At 38.0% G+C, this 15,344-nt stretch overlaps 1 protein-coding gene and 1 non-coding gene across 7 annotated transcripts in view; both read left to right on the top strand.

The window, feature by feature from the left end:
* The window catches only part of NCOA2 (nuclear receptor coactivator 2), a 282,394-nt gene that overhangs the window by 184,103 nt on the left and 82,947 nt on the right, over window positions 1-15,344 (top strand). The window lies entirely within an intron of this gene.
* Window positions 4,153-4,284, top strand: LOC121101808. Its single transcript, XR_005833837.1, has one exon. It is a non-coding gene; the product is annotated as a small nucleolar RNA SNORA72 (small nucleolar RNA).

Below are 15,344 nucleotides of genomic sequence, written 5' to 3'. Positions count from 1 at the left end.
TGTTGGCTGTCATTTTAGACTTAAAAAGTAAGGGAGATTTTTGAGAAAAAAATGGAGAAAATATTAATAATTACCACCTGACTTTTTTTTTTTTTTTAGCCATCTGACGTTTTAACATTAAGTAGCCATTAGGTGCATACACAAAAGATAATAACCAGTTCAGCAAAAAAAAGTCACTCACAGATTGACAGTTGCATTTCTGCATACAGCATCTTCATACATTTTCATTATTTCATTTTTGTCTTACTCATTAACTTAAATGAAAATTTCAACCAATATTCATATTGGAACTCTTTTTTATCCGTTGTAATCATAGGTTGGTTGCAATCCGTGAATTTGGTAAAAATTCACGGAAGCATTCTGTAAGAATCAGTTGGCTATATGGAATTGACAATAAAGAGTGTTGTAGTATCACTTATAGATTATATGCTGCACATCCTTTATACTAGTAAAATCTGTAGTAAATATCATGATGCTTACTCTTTTTCCCCCGAAGAGCTGGGTTTTTAAGCATTTCCCAGTATACCACTTGCAGCCAGAGAGGTGGGCAGGTTGTATTATAAATGTAGGTGAGTCAGATTCATAAACTAACAGGATTATTTACGAATTCAGGAAAATAGTAATGGAAACATCCTAATCTTAGCCCATAAAAGTTCATGTGGAGCCTATTAAAATTATGTTTTTCTTTTCTTTTTTTACCCATGTTAAATGCATGAAGTTCTTGTGGTGGAAATTGTCATTCAAAGCGAAGCCTGAGCTTGAGCTAATAGCTGTCATGAAGCAAAGTAAGCAGAAGGGCTCTGATATCAGATGTCTTTCAGGGGTAGGATTTCTATAAATCAGGCTTTTGGGGTGATGCTCGTAGGCCTTGGTTATGTAGCATGTGATAAAACCTTCGGGTGCTGGCAGCGTCCTCCAGCTCACTGCAAAAGGGGGGTTAGGGCACGCAGCATCTCTTGGACATGCTCTTATAGATGTTCACATACTGACGACAGTGTTTTGGGTTGCCGGTGAGTATTTTTGATAGTACAAACTCTTGATTATTTGGAGAACGAATGGGAGACCGATAATGATGATAATTTAACTTTTTAAAACAATAGTCCCCATTCACTATAAAGAGTTTTAATTTCAGTTGTTAACTTCTTTTTTTATTGGATCTTCTAAAAAGTGCTGATGATAATGATTAAATGGCCAAAGTCAGCCAGCCCGATGTAAAAGTGGGCCATCAGAGTAGACCCGTGCAAGCCCCAAACCCAGTTGACAGGTTATGTTAAAATTAAAATAATCAATGTGATAAACTCATTAAGACCATGTGCTTTAGCTAAATTCAAATGAACCCAGTCTCTCTCCTCCCCAATTGTATGACCACGTGCAAGTTTCTTAACATCTTTGGGCCTTTACTTCCTAATCTGTAAAAAGAGGATAATAATACCCACTACTTAAAGTTCTTCTGAGGACTATGTTTGATAATGTTTATAAAGGACTTAATCCAGTACTTGGCACATAGAGAGACTTACTAAACAGTAGTTACTACTCTTATTATTGCTTCTGACATCTGTACTTGGAATCATCATCCAAACAGATCCAGGTTTTCTTCCTGACGACTCAGTACTACTGATAAGGAAACAAGTAGATTTTGGATATTTTCTTTGTTACGATTTTAAGCCTTAATGGTCTTGCAGTGTTGATTCTTTTTAATTTTAATATAGAAAGAAGTAAACAAAAGCTATCCAATTTTGCAGTCAGACAAAAAAAAATACACAGAACAAATGTGTTGGTGTGACTACATCTGGATCCCTCCCTCTGACTCTGTTGCTCCTGCTGGACCTTGTTGGCTCCTGCTTGTCCCTGTTACCTGAGTGGCCTTTTCAAGAATCTTGCTTTTAAGGAGAACTAAGGAGGGCAGAGAGCCTCGGCAGTTTTTATTTCATCCTTATTTACTTCAACACAGGAATGAATCTGGCTGGCCCTAGCTTACTCTTGAAGATCTGAAACTGTTACATGTTTCCATACATCTAGTAATAAATCAGACTTTATTTCATTGGTAATATAATCTATGATTGGCATTATGTTCTTGGCATTGCAATTTTTAATAAAGATTTTTCTACTGATCTATATAAAATTCACTTCTATATTTTTACGTGGACTAATGGCTCCTATTATTAATGAAATCCTTAAAATTAGCAAGCAGGGGTGGAATGCCTGCTCTCATTTCTTCTTAAGATTCCCCCCCTTTTTTCTTAAGTATATGGAAGAGGTTTTTTTGTTTATTTGTTTAACAGCTTTCAGATGGAGAGGATTTAAGTAATTTAATGTACCCCAATGCTTTAGGACTTTACTGGCTTATGACAGGAGCTATAATTTCAAGACTGAAACTAGCTTCCATACTCTAACAGAAAGTAGGCATCCTTTCTTTTCTTGATCATCTACCCCTATGAAAAGAAATTAACTCTGAGGGGCTCCTGGGTAGCTCAGTCTGTTTAAGCATCTGCCTTCGGCTCAGGTCATGATCCCCGGGTCCCAGGATGGAGCCCTGCATTGGGCTCCTTGCTCATTGGAGAGTCTGTTTCTCCCTCTGCCCCTCCTCCCACTCATTCTCTCAGTCTCTCTCAAATAAATAAAGTCTTTTTAAAAAAGAAATTAGTTCTGACATTGCGCTCATTCAAGAACAAGCATCATTTAGTAAATGTTTTATTGAGTAAATACTATACGCAAGACATATTGTTCTTCACGAGGCAGGAATCCAACAATAAATAAATAATGTGATTCTTTCCCTTGGAACTTTCACTCATTTGGGGGCACATCAGCCTGCAGACAACTAACCGAGGAGCTATAGGGGACAGTGGGAATAAGTATGATGACAAATGCTGGTAAAGATTGATTGATTTGAGAGAGAGCGAGCGAGCGAGTGCAGGGGTGGGGCGCAGATGGAGAGGGAGAGAGAGAGAATCTCAAGCAGACTCCATGCTCAGTGTAGAGCCCAACATGGGACTCAGTCTCACAACCATAAGATCACTACCTGAGCCGAAATCAAGAGTTGGACACTCAACCAACTGAGCTACCCAGGTGCCCCTTTATTTTATTATTTTTAAGTTTCAGTTGTAGTACAGTCAACATACAATATTATATCAGTTTCAGGTGTACAAAATCACAATTTGACATTATATATATTACAGAATGCCTTACCATGATAAGTGTAGTTACCATCTTTTACCATGAAAAGTTAATACAATATTATTGACTATATTCTCTATACTATACTTTTCATTCCTGTGACTTACTTTATAACTGGAAGTTTGTTCCTCTTAATCTCCTTCACCTGTTTCTCCCATCTCCCTCTCTCCTCTCTCCCCTCTAGCAACCACCAGTTTGTTCTGTGTATTTACAAGTATTTCTGGTTTTTTGTTTGTTTATTCATTTTGTTTTTTAGATTCCATATGTATGTGAAATCGTGTAGTATTTGTCTTTCTCTGACTTATTTCACTTAGCATGGTACTCTAGATCTGTCCGTATTGTTTCAAATGCAAAATTTCATTCCTTTTCATGCCTGAGTGATATTGTATAGGGTATAAGCACACACCCCACATCGTCTTTATCCATTCATCTATCAATGGAACAGTTGGGTTGCTTTCGTATCTGAGCTATTATAAATGATGTTATAATAAACATAGGGGTGCATACAGCTTTTTGAATTAGTGTTTTTATTATTTTGGGGTAAATGCCCAGCAGTGGAATTACCAATGGATCATGTGGTATTTCTATTTTTAATTTTTTGAAGAACCTCCATACTATTTTCCTCAATGAATGTACCAATTTATATTTCCACCAGGAGTGCAAGAGGGTTCCCTTTTCTCCACATCCTTACCGGCACTTGTTATTTCTTATCTTTTTGATAATAGCCATTCTGAGTGGTGTGAGGTGCTACTTCATTGTGGCTTTGAATTGCATTTGCCTGATGGTTAGTGATGTTGAGTATCTTTTCATGTGCCTCTTGGCCATCTGTATGTCTTCTTCAGAAACACATCTATTCAGGTCCTCTGCCCATTTTTAATTGAATTTTTTTTGTCTTTGGTGCTTACTTGTGTGAGTTCTTTATATATTTTGGATATCAACCTCTTGTCACAGCATATCATTTACAAGTATCTTCTCCCACTGCAAATATTCTCGCTGTTTTGATTTTGTAATAATCAGGGCAGGCTAAACATTCACTATGCTAAGACCATGCATGTGTCCCAGACCTAGTTCTTTCCCTANNGTCTGGTTTTATCAATGCTGGTAATAAACCAAGTCTGATTTTTTTTTTCTATGTCTGATTTATATGATGCATCTTACATGGGAAATGTCTGTGACTCTAGGTATCTGATCATCCTTGAGAAATGACAACAAAGCTGGTGTAATAACTTTTGAAGTTAACGATTGCAGATTTGTTGATTTACAAGTTGCCATTAAATGAATTGTAAAACTAAAAACAAACACAGACAAGTATCTTCTCCCATTCAGTAGGTTGCCTTTTCATTTTGTTGATGGATTCCTTCCCTGTGCAAAAGCTCTTTAGTTTGGTGTACTAATTGGGGTACAAATGTACCCAGTTGTTTATTTCTTGCTTTTGTTGCAGTTGCCTGAAGAGACAGATCAAAAAAAATATAAGACCAGTGTCCAAGAATTTACTACTATGTTTTCTTTCAGGTTTTTAATGGTTTCAGGTCTTAAATTTAGGTATTTAATCCATTTTGAGTTTATTTTTGTACATGGTGTAAGCAAGTGGTCCAGTTTTCATTCTTCTGCTTGTAGCTGTTCAGTTTTCCCCAACAACATTTATCGAAGAGACTGTCTTTTCCCATTAGACATTCTTGCCTCCTTTGTCGCAGACTAATTGACCATGCAAGCATGGGCTCTCTGTTCTCTCTTGCACTGATCTGTTTGTCTGTTTTTGTGCCGGTACCACACTGTTTTGATTACTATAGCTCAGTAGTATAGTTTGGAATCTGGGGTGGCAGTACCTCCAGCTTGTTCCTCTTTCTCAAGATTGCTTTGGCTATTCAGGGTCCTTTGTGGTTCCATACAAATTGTAGGATTATTTGGTCTAGTTCTGTGAGAAATACTGTTGGTGTTTTGATAGGGATTGCAATGAATCTGTGGATTACTTTGGCTAATATGAGCATTTTAATATTAATTCTTCTAGTCCATGAACATCTTTCCATTCGTGTTATCTTCAATTTCTTTCATCAGTATCGTATAGTTTTCAAAGTATAGGTTTTCACCTCCTTGGTTAAATTTATTTCTAGGCTTTTTTGTGGGAGTTTTTTGTTTTTGTTTTTGTTTTGATGCAACTGTAAATGGGATGTTGTCTCAACTTATCTTGCTAGTTCGTTATTATTGTATAGGAATGAAGCAGAATTTTGTATCCTGCAACTTAACTGAATTCATTTCTTATTTCTGATAGTTTTTTTGTGGAGTCTTTAGGGTTTTCTTTTTTTTTTTTAATAAAGATTTTATTTATTTGAGAAAGAGCAGGGGGAGGAGCAGAGGGAGAGGGACAAGCAGACTCCACACTGAGCACAGAGCCTAGTGTGGGGCTCAGTCTCACAACCCTAAGATCAGGACCTGAGCCAAAATCAAGAGTCAGACGCTCAACCAACTGAGCCACCCAGGCGTCCCTAGGAATTAATTAACTAATTAATTTCTCCCTCTCCCCCCCTTCTCTCTCTCTCTCTTCCTTTCTTTTTAAAGATTTTATTTATTTGAGAGAGAGAGAGTGAGCACCAGCGGGGGTGGGGGAGGGTCAGGGAAAAGGAGACTCCCCACTGAGCAGGGAGCCTGACGCAGAGCTCCATCCCAGGACCCTGAGATCATGACCTGAGCTGAAGGCAGCCATGCAGGCATCCCTAGGGTTTTCTATATCTCATGTCATCTGCAAATAGTGACAGTTTTAGTTCTTCCTTACCAGTTTGGATGTCTTTTTTCTTGTCTGTTGCTGTGGCTAGGGTTTCCAGTACTACTTTGAATAAAAGTGAGAGTGGACATCTGTTTTGTTCCTGATATTAGAGGAAAAGCTCTCAGCTTTTCACCATTGAATATGATGCTAGCTGTCTGTCGCGTCATGTATGACCTTTATAATGTCGAGATGCAGTACCCGTTCTATACCCACTTTATTGAGATTTATCATGAGTGGATGTCCAGTTTTGTCAAATGCTTTTTTTACATTTACTGACATGATCATAGGATTTCAATTCCTTATTTTGTTAATGTGCTGTATCACATCGATTGATTGATTTGCAGATACTGAACCATCCTTGCATCCCTGGCATAAATCCCACCTAATTGTGGTGAATGATCCTTTTAGTGCATTGTTGGATTTGGTTTGCTGATATTTTGTTGAGGATTTTTGCATCTATGTTTATCAGTGTTTGGTTTTAGTGTCAAGGCAATCAGTGCCTGCCTCATGGAATGAATTTGGAAAAATTCCTTCCTCTTCAATTTTTTTGGAATAATTTGAGATGAATAGCTGTTACTCTTTAAATGTTTGGTAGGATTCACCTGTGAAGTCATCTGATCCTGGACTCCTGTTTATTAGGAGTTTTTGATTACTGATTCAGTTTCATTACCAGTAATTGGTCTGTTCAGATTTGCTATTTCTTTCTGATTCAGCTTTAGAAGATTGTATGTTTCTAGGAATGGATCCATATCTTCTAGGCAGTCTAATTTGTTGGCATATACAGTTTCATAGTCGTCTTTTGCAATCTTTTGTATTTCTGTGCTGTCAGTGGTGACTTCTCCTCTTTCATTTCTGATTTTATTTGAACCTTCTTCCCCCCCCTTTTTTTTTCATGAGCGTGGCTTAAAGTTTATCAATTTTTATCTTTTCAAAGAAGTATCTCTTACTTTCATTGATCTTTTCTATTATTCTTTTAGTCTCTATTTAACTCATTTCCACTTTGATCTTTATTATTTCCTTTGTTCTTCTTTTTCTAGTTCCTTTAGGTGTAACGTTGGAGTGTTTATTTGAGATTTTTCTCATTTCTTGAGGTTGGCCTATATCTCTTAGAACTGATCTTGCTGCAGCCCAAAGTTTTTGAACTGTTTTTTTTTTTCATTTTCATTTATCTCAAGATAATTTTTTATTTCCTCTTTGATTTCTTTGTTGACTCTTTTTTATTTAGAATGTTTAGCCTCCACACATTTGCTTTCTTTTTTGTTTACCCTCCAGTTTTCTTCTTGTAACTGAGTTCTAGTTTTTCACCACTATTAGAAAAGATGCTTGATATGACTACAGTCTCCTTACATTTTTTGACATTTGTTTTGTGACCTAACCTGATTTGTCCTAGAGAACGTTCCTTGTGTACCTGAAAATAATGTATCTTCTGCTGTTTTGGGGTGGAATGTTCTGTATATATATCTGTTAAGTCCAGCTGGTCTGAAGTGCCATCCTGAGCCACTGTTAACCTGTTGATTTTCGGTCTGGAAGATATTTCTGTTGATGTAAGTGGGATGTTAAAGTCCCCTACTCTGATTGTATTCCTGTCAATTTCTCCCTCTATGCCTGTTAATATGTGTTTTGTATTTTTAGGTGTTCCAATGTTGAGTGCTCAGATATTTACAGTATCTTGTTGAATTGATCATGCCCTTCTTTGTCTCTTGTTACAGTCCTTGTTTTAAAGTCTATTTTGTCTGATACAAATATTGCTACCCCCATTTTTTTTTTTTTTTTTTGCTTCCATTTGCATGGAATATCTTTTTCCGTCCTTTTGCTTTCAGTCTACATGTGTCTTTAGGTCTGAAGTGAGTCTCTTGTAGACAGCATAGAGATGGATTTTGTTTTTTAATCCATTCAGTCCCTCTAGATCTTTTGATTGGAGCATTTAGTCCATTTAAAGTGATTATTGATAGATATGCACTTATTGCCATTTTACTGTCTTCTTAGTTGTTTTTGTAGTTCTTCTTTGTTCCTTTCGTCCTCTGGAAAAGTGAGACTGTAATAGGCGAGGGAGTTAGGGTTGGGGCAGAGAGGCCTTCCAAACAGGAAGTAGAGGAACCTGAGCAAAGGCACAGAAGCCCTCAAAGGCATATACTGGGTGTGAAGTCAGACTGCTTTGCTACAGAATAGGATATTTTGAAGCATTTGGTTGAATTTGAGGCTGAAAAGGCCAGGTCAGAGCCTGATGGGACAGGAAGTAAAGTACCGTAAGCAATATTGAAATTTGGAGAAGGTGACATAAAATGAGAGGCTCTTAGCGGTCTTTATCAGAGTTGACCTGAAGTTGTCTACCATGGTCTCTAGATTCTAGAAATACTGGAAGTGGGAAACTTTTTTTTAATACTGCTGACTTCAGGGGGTTGGGGCAGAGGGAAGGCACAAAACTAGTAACAATAACAAGAAAAAACTGAGTTAAAACATGCTAGAGAACTACAAAATACCTTACTTATCTTTAACAAGAAATATTTTATACATAACCTTTTATTCATTTTTATAACTTGTTGAGGGGCATAGGAGTAGGAAGAAAGTGAAGAGGGATAAGGACAAGATGGAAAGGTAGTAAGCGAGACCCACAAAGACAGACTGACAGAGAGCCTGACACAGACACAAGGAAGAGCAACATACTCAGAAGCTTACATGTTCACATTTAAACACAAAGATAAAGTTTTTAATATAAAATTTTATTTTGTAGTCTCTTATGACATTGTCACTAATGACTTAAAGCATTCTTTTTTTTTTTAAGATTTATTTATTTATTTTAGAGCGAGGGAGAGCGAGGGTGCGCGCTTATGTGGAGGGAGGGGCAGACTCTCTGCTGAGCACAGAGCCCAATGTGGGGCTTGATCCTAGACCCCGAGATCATCACCTGAGCTGAAATCGAGTTGGACACTTAGTTGAGCCATCCAGGCGCCCCAGGTATAGTCGTATTTGACAACTGTGAGCACTTAGGTAAGAGCCCTTGGTCTAAGCTCCCTAGGTGTCAGCCCTCACCTTCTGCTTAAATCCCACCCCATCTTTAGTGAAGAGTGCCCACACTTGTGCCCTGGCTGCTCAGCCTTTCCCTGTCCTTGTTAGCAGATGAATCGGTCTACTCCCCACCTCTCCCTCTTCTGCTGGGACTTAGAAATAGTGATATCTGTCACTGTGCCCAAGGGAGCAATACTGGGTCATTCCCACACAGCATTCAGCTAAAAGTACTAATACCCCCGTGAGAGAGAGCCAGGTTGATCCTTCTGCCTCAGCTTCAGTGACTTTGCTACTCTGTGACAGAATCCAGGAGAAGAACCCTCACCACAGCATACAGGTCCCTGTGTGATCCGTTTCCAGTCCTGTCCTATTCTCCCTTGTTGCAGCCCACAAACTGCTTGAACTCTTACCCCCTCCTCCACAGCTGGCACTGACACAGGCCTACACACACATGCACAGTTTCTTGCCTCTGTGTCTTCTGCCTGGAATGCTTCTCTCCTCTTCCCCCTTAGCTGGTTGACTATTGCCCACCATTAGTAGTCCAGTAGTGTGGAGTATTACGACTACTCTAGGTTTGTAAAGCACAGGGAAACGGAATCTAGGCTGGGTGATAGAACATCCAATGGCAAGGCGCCTTCACCAGTATCCCCCATCTGGCCAGTTCAGCCCAGTACTCTGTTCTTATGTCCCATATCCTCAGTCGTGTATACCCTCAGGCTACTACCTAGACCACTTACTGTTGCTAACCCATATGTATGGGGTTTTGCTGTTGCATCATTATTCATACTCTTTCCTCTCTATCTGGAATGCCTCCTTACCCTGTTTCTGTCTATTCCCACCAGAGTCTTAGTGTTCATTCTTCAAGGTTCGTCTCAAATACTCCTGCTTAACAAAGAACTTCTTAATCCCCAATCAATATAGACTCATCTCCTTTGAATCCCCATATCATTTCTTTCTTCTGCTTAGTTTTTTTGTAGGTTTTCCTTTTTCTTTCCCAAATGAATGACAAATTCCTGATGTCAGAGATCATATCTACTTATCACTCACACCTGTGGCGTTTCTGAGCACAATGTTGCTCTTAGTCTGTAAAATAAATGTCTCAAAATTTTCTGAAGCCTAGCTTTTATCTAGCCTTGTATAATGGCTTTATATTGGGGGAAAATAGCACCCAGAATTTAAGAACTTGAAATTTTTATTCTAATAATTGAGTAAGTACATTCTGTCTCTTATATAAAGATGATAAATTATAACCTCTTTTGTGGCAGATAGTATTTATAATATTTTAGTTTGTCTCCTGAAAATGTGTTTGTGTCTCAAGTGCATTTGGTAAACTTTTAACTTTCTTAGGCTTTAATAAGTTTAGTTCTTGAGACCATGTTAAAATAAGGATGACAAATCTACACAGCTTGTCAGCTAGAATATATTTTGAAAAGCCAGGTGGGGGAGTTTTTGTAACTTTATTATGATCTTCAATTAATTTGGGATATTTTCCCTGATTTTAAATAGACATATTATGTTAGACTAGGATATGTAGCAAATAGAAAGCACACTCACATTTTATATTTAGTGCTATGCAATACTGGATGTATTGGTTTTGAAAGAATTCATCTCTGAGATTTTGTCAGATACATTTAAATTTCCATGAGCTACAGTTACTTCTAATTCATTCTTCTTAGTTTGAAGAATGATATAATTTTTGAGAAATGAATTAAATATTTGGAATGTGGTAGGGAGAAGAGAACAAGAGTTTCCAATTGCATTATAATTTGCGTATTATATAAGTGTGTTTGTATATATAATTTTTTCACTTGAGATTAGAGATGGCTTATTACAATCAGATTTATGTGTAGTAACTAACATTGGAATAAATAAAAGATACAGAGCACGAATACCAGTATTTGTTCTATTAATTGTTGTCATTCTCTGGTTGGTTTAGGCTTAAAGTACATTTTTTTTTTAAAGATTTTATTTATTTATTTGACGGAGACAGAGAGAGAGGGAACACAAGCAGGGGGAGTGGGAGAGGAAGAAGCAGGCTCATAGCGGAGGAGCCTGATGTGGGGCTCGATCCCAGAACGCCGGGATCACGCCCTGAGCCGAAGGCAGGCGCTTAACGACTGCGCCACCCAGGCGCCCCTTAAAATACATTTTTCTTAGTTTCGTTTTATTTTTTGTTTTTGTTTTTTTTTAACAAATGAGTAAGAACAACCCTATTTTCCCAACCTATTGTACTAGTAGAATGAGGAAGAGGGAAATGTGACTGTTTTTGTGTACTTTAGGTTAGGTTAATTTTCAGACTGAAATGGATTATACAGTAATAAATTATTGGATATGCAACTATTGTTATTGGTCTTTCTAAGGAGACTTTTTTTTCTGGGTTGATGAGGGTTTTTTGGTTTTGTGTGTGTGTTTTGGTGATTAAAAAAAACCCACATAGGGGCGCCTGGGTAGCGCAGTCGTTAAGCGTCTGCCTTTGGCTCAGGGCGTGATCCCAGCGTTATGGGATCGAGCCCCACGTCAGGCTCCTCCACTGGAAGCCTGCTTCTTCCTCTCCCACTGCCCCTGCTTGTGTTCCCTCTCTCGCTGGCTGTCTGTCAAATAAATAAATAAAATCTTTAAAAAAAAAAAAAAAACCCACATAACATAAATTTACCCTCTTAGCAATTGTTAAGTGTACATTATTGTATTGTTAACTATATGCACACTGTTGTACAAGAGGCCTCTAGAGCTTTTTCCTCTTGCATGGTGGAAACTTTGTACCCATTGAATCACTTGCCATGTCCCCCAACCCCCAACCCCTGGCAACCACCTTCCACTTTTTGTTTCTATGACTTTGACTATTTTAGATGCCTACCCTTAAGTGGAATCAGGAAGTATTTGTGTCTTTGTGATTGGCTTATTTAACTTAGCATAATAGTACTCAAAGTTCGTCCCTGTTGTTGTGTATGTCAGGACTTTTTAAAGACTAATATTCCGTTGTATGTGTATACCAAATTCTCTTTATCCATTCATCCATCGGTGGACATTAAAGTTGTTTTCACATCTTGTTATTGTGAACAATGCCGCAGTGAATGTGTATATGCAAATATCTCTTTGAGACTTTGTTTTCAGTGCTTTTGGATAAATATCCAGAAGTGGAATTGCTGTGTCATATGGTAGTTCTGTTTTTAATTGTTTGAGGAACCTTCATACTCCATCATATGTTTTCCTTAGTGTTTGCACCATTTTGCAATCCCACCGACAATGCACAAGGGTTCCAACTTTTCCGTATCCTTGCCAACACTTGTTATTTTCTGTTTTTTGATAGTGACCATCCTAACTGGTGTGCAGGGATAATACCTCATTGTGATTTTCATTTACATTTTCTTAATGATTAATGATGTTGGGTATCTTTTCCAAGGAAATATTTTGAAAAGAATAAGTAGCTAATACTACGTTGGAGCATTGATTGCCCTCTGTGGTCAAATATCTTAGTATCATATATTGTTGAACAGTTGAGGGTACCAAACATGACCTTAATCTAAAAAGATGAGGAGGCTCTGAGGTGAAGGAAGACTGCTTGAGGCAAATCTGAGGTCAGCAGGAAAATGAGAGAAAATCGCAATGACATTAAGATTTCTCTTTTAGATACTCTGCCTCATTTCAGCCATTTCTCATGTTCTCCTAAAGGATGTTTCTCTCCCTGAAGCTTTTTACTACATTAGACTTCTTTATGTAGGTTACAGGGAAAGGAGGAGTACAACCTTCATGGATCATACTGTTTATAAATGGTTTGGGGGTGGGCAGATAGAGGCACTCATGTATGTCACTTCCCAATTCCCTTATTACTGTTGTTCAGTCTGAGATACTTAATTTCTTTCTACTTAGAAGATGTTCACTTTTTGCTAATTACTGGGTCATTTACCTGTGGTCAGAAGTGCAATAGTACATTTTTTTTAATCTCATTTTTTCTGTTACTGTCAATGTTTTTGAGATAATAATTCTAAGGAAACAATGATCATGTTCTTCTCAGCTTCGTTGGTAAGAAATGGAGACCTTTACAAGTTTATGCTTTGCTGTCAGCACAAAGCCCAGTAAAAACTGGCCTCTTGCAGTTTTGGACCTTAAATTGTCAGTCCAGTTATTACTCTAGACATGGTCTTATCAGCATATCAGATCTCAAATCCCATTTTGTTTTCTAAGAATGCAAAAGTGAAGGATAATTCACAGAATACAAGAATTGTAGATCTCCTTGTAATACTAACTAAAGATTGGAGGGGAACCTGGGTGGCTTGATCAGTTAAACGACTGTCTCTTGATCTCAGTTCAGGTCTTGATCTCAGAGTTGTGAATTCAAGCCAGACACGAAGCCCACTTTAAAAAAAAAAAGAAAAAGAAAAAGAAAAGGAGTGGATACCAATTAACTTTAACCTGAGAATTGATTTTAATTTGACCTTTTTTTATTGTGGTAAAATATATATAACATAAAATTTATCATTTTTAAGTGTATAGTTGAGTGACATTAAGTATACCTTCACGTTGTTGTGCAACTGTCACCAGTATCCATTTCCAGAACTTTGTCATCATTCCAAACAGAAATTCTCTGTTAGATAAGAAGTACTCACCCATCCCCCGACAGCCGCAGAGAACAGAAACCACTCCTCTGCTTTCTGTCTCTGGATTAGACTATTCTAGGTGCCTCATATACATGGAATTGTATAGTGTTTATTTTTTTGCGATTGGCTTATTTCACTTAGCATCATGTTCTCAGGATTCATCCATGTTCTCATTTTCAGCATTTCCTTCCTTTTTAAGGCTGAATAGTATTCCATTGCGTGCATACATATATATATATATATATACACACACACACACACACACACCATATTTTGTTTATCTGTTGATGGACATCTGGGTTCTTTCCACCTTTTCACTGTTGTAAATCATGCTGTTATGAACATTGGTGTACAAATATCTGTTTAAATGTCTGCTTTTATTTTGGGGGAATATATACCCAGAAGTGGTTTTTGCTGGATCATGTAGTAAGTCTATGTTTAATTTTTTTAAGGAACCATTATACTGTTTTCTACAGTGGCCGTAATTTAACTTTTTAAAATCAGGTTTTAAAATATTTTGCTTGGGGCGCCTGGGTGGTTCAGTCGTTAGGCGTCTGCCTTCAGCTCAGGGCGTGATCCTGGCATTCTGGGATCGAGCCCCACATCAGGCTCCTTTGCTAGGAGCATGCTTCTTCCTCTCCCACTCCCCCTGCTTGTGTTCCCTCTCTCGCTGGCTGTCTCTGTCTATCAAATAAATAAATAAAATCTTTAAAAAAATAAATAAATAAAATATTTTGCTTAAATTTAGATTGAAAATTTACCAAGGGTCAAAGTATCCCATTCTCTTACTTAGAAATCTTGAAGTATTATTTTGTCTTCTGAGTGGACTCCACATACCTCCTCCTTTTCTGTTTTTCAGGGGACAGTCCAAAGGCCAATGGTGGTTGTCATTACCGCCATAGTCATAAGATAGAGCAGTGAGGTGAAAATTAGCCTCCCAGTTGCCAATTGTGAAACTTGGTTAGAGGGGGTCATGGTGAGTCAAAACAAAAACAAAAACAAAAAAACCCCACATAGTTTTGTGAGTCAGAAAATACTTGGTGAGGGGCGCCTGGGTGGCACAGCGGTTAAGCGTCTGCCTTAGGCTCAGGGCGTAATCCCGGCGTTGTGGGATTGAGCCCCACATCAGGCTCTTCTGCTATGAGCCTGCTTCTTCCTCTCCCACTCCCCCTGCTTGTGTTCCCTTTCTCGCTGGCTGTCTCTCTCTCTGTCAAATAAATAAATAAAATCTTTAAAAAAAAAAAAAAGAAAAGAAAATACTTGGTGAAGGGGGTAATCAGAAGGGGGAATGAAGCATGAGAGACTATGGACTCTGAGAAACAAACTGAGGGCTTTAGAGGGGAGGGGGGTGGGGGAATGGGATAGGCTGGTGATGGGTAGTAAGAAGGGCACGTACTGCATGGTGCACTGGGTGTTATACGCAACTAATGAATCATCGAACTTTACATCAAAAATAAAAATAAAAAATTTTAAAAAGAAAAAAAAAAAGAAAATACTTGGTGAGTGCCTTCTTTTTTACTGAGTCCCAGAATACAGCAATGCATTAGGTGACATGCCTGCTGCCATCATGGAACTTGGAATCTAGTAATAGGAAAATGGGCCATGGATATAAGTATGTAGCAGTGCAGAATGTATCTCTAATGTAAGGCCACTGTGCTCTGGGAAGTATATATTGCCTGGGGTTCATGGAAGGTCCTCACTGACATTTCAACTAGAGATGAAAAGATAAGCCAGGGCCCATAACGTTGAATTCTTACAATGTTTAATGTACATACTAAACAGTGGTAAATGCATACAATTTATAAATA

This window comes from Ursus maritimus, unplaced genomic scaffold, assembly GCF_017311325.1.
Source record: "Ursus maritimus isolate PB19 unplaced genomic scaffold, ASM1731132v1 scaffold_9, whole genome shotgun sequence".
Taxonomy (NCBI): Eukaryota; Metazoa; Chordata; class Mammalia; order Carnivora; family Ursidae; genus Ursus; species Ursus maritimus.
This window is presented reverse-complemented; position numbering and strand designations above follow the sequence as displayed.